The sequence below is a fragment of the Cricetulus griseus genome, chromosome 7, assembly GCF_003668045.3.
Source record: "Cricetulus griseus strain 17A/GY chromosome 7, alternate assembly CriGri-PICRH-1.0, whole genome shotgun sequence".
Taxonomy (NCBI): domain Eukaryota; kingdom Metazoa; phylum Chordata; class Mammalia; order Rodentia; family Cricetidae; genus Cricetulus; species Cricetulus griseus.
In genome coordinates, this window is record NC_048600.1 from 99,654,172 (window position 1) to 99,660,171 (window position 6,000).

Consider the following 6,000-nt stretch of genomic DNA (forward strand, 5'->3'; position numbering starts at 1 on the left):
GGGAGGTGGGGAGCATTCCAGGCAGGAAAGCAGGAGTTCACATGAGCTGCTCCTGGCCCCAGACCAATAGGAAGCTTTTGAGTCCATGGTGAACTCACGAAACCATTCCCTTTTGTGTGCTGGGTTTCTGCTCTTCTGGGGACAGAAGTCCCTGTGTTCTGCTGAGGAGAGGGGAGAGCACCAGACAGAGCAGCCCTGGAATCTAGAAGGAAACCTTTGTATAAGAAGCTCCCATTGACCTTGGAGGCCACTTACCAAGGAGTATTTAAAGAGATGAAAGTAAGTTTCCATAAATACCCGTTGGTTCATCCCTTTGTTTTGTAACAGAACACTCAGGGAAAAGAAACTCTAACCGATTCTTTCTTCCCATTCCTTCCCTGGGTAGAGTCAGGACCTGCTGAGCATGAGCAAGCTGGAACAGGATTTCACACTGGCAGCCATGGCAGGGGCTCACTGCTCCTGTGGCCTGGGGCTCCAGAAGGGTATTTGCAGCAGTGGCCACCCATGGGAGTCCTGGCCAACTGTGCTTGAGTTCCAAAGCTCTCTCAGAGAAGGAAGATTCCTTGATGTGTCTCTGACCTCAGGCTACATGGATTAGGATTAGCCAGGAGGCCAAACGCCAGGATTGGGGGTGTCTTATCACCACGCATCAGCCCTGCTGTGCATGAAAAGGCCAGAACATAATCACTGGGGCTAGGAGCAGTAAGAGGTTGGTGGGAACTGTTTATCCATACCCTGAGGTATCCCAGAGATAGCTGGAAGAGGTCATCCATCATTGATGTTAAATTCTGTGGCAAATATCCAAGCAGGAAGCCACCAGGTCTAAATCCAATCCTTGAAAGTGACCTCTCTTCTCCAGCTCTAGCCTCTGGCGTTGAGGACAAGGGGGCTCTTCTTTGTAGGGTTCTGCTGCTCAAAGTTTCCCTGCCATGGATCAGGATGATCCTATCTGGGTTGAGGTTGGTTTTGCAAGTGGGACACACTTGTCTGTTAGGTCTGGTCTCTAATCCCTGATGTAAACATCCAATGAAACAGGTGGCCACATAGGCTGGTGACAGTGTCCTCAACTGGTCCAGACTATGATGCACTTGGAGGTGCTATTCTGCCCTCCCCTCTGGCCAGCAATGTTGCTGCTGATGCTGGGCTCCCTGGGCTGAAGTGTGCAGGGGATGCAGAGGCCAAGGGCATCTTGCTTGCCATCCTTTCAGAAGTTCTCCCAGGAAAATTCCTATCACCATCCATGCTGCTCTGTTGGCCCATCAGCTGACTAGGTAGTTTCAGCAATTCATGAGCCTCCAGGAAGATTGATGTCAGACCTGGTGGGTCTCATAAGACTCCCTACTACAAGATAGTGGTTTAATTTAAAAAACAAGAAACAAAAACAAAAAAAACCAGAGTGGGAGAGTTGGATCAAAGGTTAGAGCGCCTGTTGTTCTTGTAGGGCACCCAGGTTTGATTCCCAGCACCCACATGGTAGCTCACAACTAGTGAGCTGTAACTGAACTCCAGTCCCAAGGAATCTGATGCCCTCTTCTGAACTCTTTGAGTAGAGGGCATTGTATTTTTGTTTTTTGGGTTTTTATTTTTTACATTTTTGGCTCTTTCGGTCTTTAATTCTTTTGCGGGGGGGGGGGGGGTGTCCTATTACCCAGCTTCCAAATAAATATACAAAGGCTTAAAGGCTTATTCTTTCTTATAAATGCCAGGCTTTTTTTTTTTTTTTTTTGGTTTGGTTTTTCGAGACAGGGTTTCTTTGTATTGTTTTGGAGCCTGTCCTGGAACTTGCTCTGGAGACCAGGCTGGCCTCAAACTCACAGAGATTCTCCTGCCTCTGCCTCCCTAGTGCTGGTATTAAAGGCGTGCGCCACCAATGCCCGGCTCTAGCCAGCTTTTCTTAGCTTAAATTATCATGTCTACCTTTTGCCTCTAGGCTTTTACCTTACTCTATTTCTGTATTTCTTTCTTTACTTCTTACTCCATGGCTTGCTGTGTAGCTGGGTGGCTGGCCCTGGAGTCCTCCTCTCCTCTTTTTGCTCCTCAATCTCCTCTTTCCAGATTTCTCCACATACTTAATCTCTCTGTCTGCCAGCCCTGCCTATCATTTCGCCTGCCTTGCTACTGGCTATACAGCTCTTTATTAGACCAATCAGGTGTTTTAGACAGTCAAAGTAACACAGCTTCACAGAGTTAAGCAAATGCAACACAAGAGAATACAATACATCTTGGCATCATTAAACAAATGTTCCACAGCATTAACAAGTATAACACATCTTAAAATAATAGTCTACAGCTCACCCCTTTAATCCCAGCACTCTGGAGGCAGAGGCAGGCAGGTCTCTGTGAGTTCGAGACCAGTCTGGTCTACAAGAGCTAGCTCCAGGCTCCAAAGCTACATAGAGAAAACCTGTCTTGAAAAAAAAACAAAATAAAAAATAAAATATTCTACAACAGGGCATGCATATGGTGTACACACCTACATTCAGGCAAAACAGTTATACGCATCAAATAATAAGATAAATAAATCTATATGTTTTGATTAAAACTATTCTAAACCATTTAAAGTTAAAATATAATTACATCATTTTCCCCTTTCTTTTCCTCCCTCTAAATCCTATGTATCCCTCCTTGCTACCTCGAAAAAAATCATGGCCTCTTTTTCTTTAATTGATATGTTACACATACCTAAATGTTAAATACAACCTGCTCAGTGGCATGCGGTTTTCAGTTCCAGATTTTTTCTGCTCCACCCAATGGAAACAAGTATTCACCCAGTTCTTTTTGCTGTTGTTGTTGTTTCAGGGCAAGGCTCTTTGTGCGACTCGTTCTGGAGACCAGGCTGGCTTCCACCTCACAGAGACCTACCTGCCTCTGCCTCCCAAGTACAAGAGACTAACAGTGTGTGCCACCATGCCTGGTGTAGTCACACCATCTCTGAGTACCTTCAACTTTGCATTACAGATGGGGAAGGAAAAATCTATATAAAATGTTTACCAAATAATTATTTAAATAAAAGCTTCATGCCGGTGGTGGTGGCGGCAGATCTCAGCGAGTTGGAGGCCAGCCTGGTCTACAAAGCTAGTTCTAGGACAGCCAATACTACACAAAGAAACCCTGTCTCAGGGAAAAAAAAGAAAGAAAAATTAAAAAATTTTTATTAGCTGGGTGGTGGTGGAGTACACCTTAATCCCAGCACTTGGGAGGCAGAAGCAGGTGGATCTCTGTGAGTTCAAGGCCAGCCTGGTCTACAAAATGAGTTTCAAGACAGCCAGGGATGTTACACAGAGAAACCCTGTCTTGAAAAACCAAAAAAAAAATTATGATAATTGTATGTTTGTGTGTGTATAAACAATGGGTAACATATCATAACATTCATGTGGAGGTCAGGGATGACTTGGAGTTGGTTCTCTCTTTACACCATTATTCCAGGGATTCATTCCAAGATGCCAGGCTTGCACAACGAACACCTTTACCTGAATGCCTTCATTTTGTGTCTGATGTCATGTGTGTAAGTTGGTAACCAATGGGGTGGGGGAAATTGCTGTCATGAGTATTTTGTCTGGACATTAGAATTTTAAAGTGAGTTTATTTTCTCAACGATTTTGAGCCAATTGTCACAACTTTAAGGTAAATAAATACACCCAAGTTCCTCTGATAGTAAGAATTCTACACTAGGGGTGGAGAAGTGGCTCAGCAGTTAAAAGCACTGCCCGCTCTTCCAAAGGTCTTGAGTTCAATTCCCAGCAACCATATGATGGCTCACAACCATCTATAATGAGATCTGGTGCCATCTTCTGACCTACAGGAATACATGCAGACAGGACACTGTATAAATAATAAATACATTTTAAAACATTTTATTTTTCTAAAAAAGAGTTATACACTAAACTCCACACAAATGCATTTTTACTGGACTGAATTTATATATCAATCAAATTCTAGTTGCCTTTGTATGTGCACCGTGTGTGTATATGTGCAGGTATGCATGCCTATACACGAGCCTGTGGGTGCTGGAGTTTAACATCAGCTGTCCTCCTCCATGGCTTTCCACCTTACCTTTTGAGACAGGGTCTCTCACTCAACCTGGAGCTCACTGTTTCTGCTAGGCTGGCTGGCCAGCGAGCCTCTGGAAGCCTCCAGTTTCCACTTCCCCAGAGCTGAAGTTATGGTGCACACCACCACACCTGGTTTTTACCTAGGTCCTGGGGAGCTGAACTCAGGTTGCTCAGCAACCACTTTACACACTGAGCCGTTGCCTCAACCCCTACTTATTTTTTTAAAGTCTGTTTTATGCAAATACATCAGCTGGCATTTAAATGTTTTGGAAATGCCCAAACCAAACTCATGAAGAATTAGAAAGCAAAATCAAAATGGTTAGATACCTCTGAAGAGGGCCAATTCTTTGACCTGACATTGCCTTCGTTTTCAATCATTATAGTAAAGTCAGAATTACTTGATCAATTTTAAATACCTTAAGTATGTGGTGACTACAAAATGCCCTTGAGTAGAATGAGTTAACAGGAAGTAGCCATGAGTTCATTTGGGTAAGTGGGTGTCATAACAGAATCCTGTGTCATTTTACCTAGGTAAAGTCATAGATAGACTTTATCTCCTTTAAAAATTCTACCAAAGGGGCTTGAGAGATGGCTCAGAGGTTCAGAGCACTGACTGCTCTTCCAGAGGTCCTGAGTTCAATTCCCAGCAACCACATGGTGGCTCACAGCCATCCGTAATGAGATCTGGTGCCCTCTTCTGATGTGGAAATATACATGGAAGCAGAATGTTGTATACATAATAAATAAATAAAATCTTAAAAAAAAATTCTACCAAAAAAAACCTCTCTCAGCATCTCCTATTAGTGTGTGTGTCTATCCCTGAAAATTAAAATTAATTTGTTTTCATAGGAGTAAGCCATATCAGGAATTCATTAGGTATTATTGATTATGAGTTGGAAGAAATCATTTTTTAATTGCATATAGTTTTTCATTTTATTGACAAATACAGTGTGAAATTATAATTTCCTAGAAAAATAGAAAAGATTTTCCCAGAGATGATTAAGATGAACTCTCAAAAACGCCTCTCTATTGACTATACACTTCCTAATATGGCCAGTCTCCTATATGATGCCTAATAAACTCATACAAGTTGTTTTTGACAATTTTCGTTTAAAATTCTAGTCACTGGGGGCCAGGGAGACAGCTCAGTGAGTAGAGCACTCATTGCCAAGCCTGACGACCTGAGTTTGATCCCGGAACCTAAGAGGCAGAAAGAGAACTGATTCCCACAAGTTGTCCCCTGACCTCTATACTTGTGCCATGGCACATGCCCACCTACATGTATATACATATGCAAGTATACACAGAACAAATAAATGCATGTAAAAAATGATAAATTATTAGTTTGAATGTGTTTGTGTACTTATAGGCAAGAGACATTGGCAAAGCATTTGTCCAGAGACCCTGATGATCCTTCAAACTTAACCACAAAAAATCCTCCATAACATAAATGTGTGTGTGTGTGTGTCCTAACATAGATAGAAAGATCAACTTGTGCCCAGAGAAGCAAGACCACCAATACCTTTACAGCTTCCCCCAGTTCAATGTCACTTCCTGAACCTGGCTGCCTCCTTCCTTGAGACCCCTTCATCACGAGACCCCCTCATCATAAGTTTAAAATCCCTGAGTAGCTCTCATTTCCTTCAGGCTGGTTTCTGTTACCTGCATAAGGAGCCCTAATGTGTGTGTTCATATTAAACTATGTAGGGATCCATAATCAATCATTCACTCATTATGTTGGCCCAAGAGATTCTCAGCTCATCTTGTTGCTCTCTTACTGATGTCATGGCATCCGTTGTTTGGCTAGTCCACAGCCATACCACACAGAAAGCGGACCAATCTTGTCTGATCTCAGAAGCTAAGCAGGGTCAGGCCTGGTTAGTATGCAGATGGAATAATCCTTTGGCTAGGCCAGAGGATGGTGGTATACACCTTTAATCCCAGCACT